Below are 2,500 nucleotides of genomic sequence, written 5' to 3'. Positions count from 1 at the left end.
CAAGCGCGGGGCATGGTCGGCCTGGCCGTGTCGGCGTCGCCCTCCGGCGTAGTCCCTTGTCCCGGGCTCTTGCCCGTAACCTCAAAGGTGACCGACCGAGCGGCGTCTCCCCCCGAAGCCGTGTCTCGACTGTTGAGAACAGACGAAGTCCGGTGCGGCAATACGCCGGGTACTCCCTTCGCCAAACTCGTGCCCCCCTTCGATTCGTCTTTCCTTCTCCATCCTCCCTTCTCGCTCCGGGGCGTCCGCTTGGTCTCTCTCTCTCGCTCTCCCTCTCGCTCTCGCGCTCCCTGCCGAGCCGCCTCGGAGGACGGCGGACGAGGGGAAGGCGACGGCGTTCGGCCGCGGGGCACACCGCACGGTGAGAACCCACTCGCCCGCCTCCCCGCACGTCTGTCATCCCCCCACTATCGTAGGGGCTCGGGAAAAGACTGGAAAACGCGGAGCTCGGCGGTGGCGTGGAAGCGCCACCCACCGCCGCCGCTCTCGCCGATGCCCACCGCGGAGGCCGCCCTTCGGACGCTGGGGTGCGGCGCGGGCCTCCGCGGACGAGCTGCGCATCTGGAAGTCAAAGGGCCGCCCTCGGAGAAGATCGTTGTGCTGCCCCGCGCGGGGAGCGATTCGGACGGCGGGCCCCCACGCCGAGGTGGGTGGGCGCCCCTCCGTTCGCCCGTGCGGGTCGTCGGACCGCTGCCGTACCACGGTTCGGGTCAAACTCCCCACAGCTCGGCCGCCTCCGTCCGTAGACGGGAGGGCGACCGCCGGCGTGCGCGCCCAAGGACGAGTGCCTGAAACCCGGGGGGGGTAACAGAGGAAGGAGACCGCCCGCCGTAAACCGACGCGGGCTCCAAAGCCCGGGCCGAGCGAGCGGCACCACCTCCCCACCCGGGAGCGCTGAGCCAGATCGATCGGAAGAAAGGGCAGGGGCTCGGGTGGAACCCCTGCCTCCGTTCTTCCCCTCGGGGGAGACGGGGAAGAAACGTGCCCCTGGAGTCCTGGAAGCGAGTGTCCGGCGCGCTCCGGGCGCCCTCGAGACGGAAGCCGGGTCGCGGTGCGATTCTCTCATAGGTCTCCCCGTTGGCGCGGAAGCGGGAGACATCCGACACAGAGAAACGCCGAGCCCGCTCCGAGGGGACAAAGTCAGAAGGAGCGATCCGCCCTCCCAGAGCCCTCCTGCGGACGAGGACTCTGGATCTGCCCCCCTTCTGACGACCGTCGCCCTCAGAGGACAGGAACCCACGTGGGGAGGGTCCGTTCGGGCTCGGGCGACCCAGGAAACGCGTCTCGGACTCGGGACGGACAACCGGCAAAAGTCCCCCTGGAGCCGCGGAAGCCTGGTCTCGGCGCGAGTGCGAACTTCCATGCAAAAGGGGGGTACTCGCCAAACCGCCTACCCGAGTCGAGGAACCACGAAAACAACGGATTTTGGTCGGGGCCGAGAGGTACCTCTCTCTCCTATATCCTGCAGCTGGTGTGCAAAACTGGGTATTTGCATGGTGAGACACCGACCCCCACTTTAAGGGAACAAAGTCAAAAAGTGTCCGACCTCCTGGAGCCGTGCGGCGGATCCGGCGGCCAGAAATTTCCTCATTCCGGTTCTATTTTTTTTTTTTTCGAATTTGCGAAATTTGGAGGCCAGGCGGCGTAGCTGGGACCTGGACTAGCTCGAAACACCCTGAACCGGTGAGCGGAATCGATTTCCCAAAGTTCTACGGCTCCCGGAAGCCAAAAACAGCTCGCCGGAAAATTTCAAAGTCCCAAGGACTCTTTCTTGAAAATCAATCCGGGGGCCATGGAAGTGTCCTCGGTACAACCTCAGAGCTTTCCCCCGCCTGGAAGTCTGACAGCGGTCTGACGTTTTTCAAAGTTTTGAGCTCTCTGTTTGTTCTCAAAGTCACAAAATCGCTTTTTTTCAGTTTTCCACCCATCAGACCCAAACTTCACCCCCACTTAGGTCACTGTCTAGGGGCGCCTTACGACATATTGACGCCCCTTTAGGGTGGAAGTAGGGGAAATGGGTGATTTTTACACAAAATCGGAAATTTCTCAAAATTTTTCTAAGTGTCAAGGACTCTTCCAGAAAATCTCCCCCAGGCTCCTGGAAGCGTCCCCGGTACACCTCTGGCGGCTGCCCCCGCCTGGAAGTCCAACACACGCCTGAAATTTTCAAAGTATGAAAATACGCATTTTCATCCAAAAATTCAACTTTCCCCCCGTGCACCGCAAACTTTACCCGCATTTAGGTCACTGCCCTTGGGTGCTTTACAACATATTGACGCCCCCCTGGGGTGGAAGTAGGGGAAATGTGACATTTTTCACAAAATCGAGATTTTCTCAAAATTTTTCTAAGTGTCAAGGACGCTTCCAGAAAATCTTCCCCAGGCTCCTGGAAGCGTCCCCGGTACGCCTCCGGCGGCTGCCCCCGCCTGGAAGTCTGACACACGCCTGAAATTTTCAAAGTATGAAAATACGCATTTTCATCCAAAAATTCAACTTTCCG

This window comes from Ranitomeya variabilis, unplaced genomic scaffold (genome assembly GCF_051348905.1).
Source record: "Ranitomeya variabilis isolate aRanVar5 unplaced genomic scaffold, aRanVar5.hap1 Scaffold_89, whole genome shotgun sequence".
Classification (NCBI taxonomy): Eukaryota; Metazoa; Chordata; class Amphibia; order Anura; family Dendrobatidae; genus Ranitomeya; species Ranitomeya variabilis.
The sequence above is the reverse complement of the archived record's forward strand: the minus strand, read 5'-3'. Positions refer to the sequence as shown.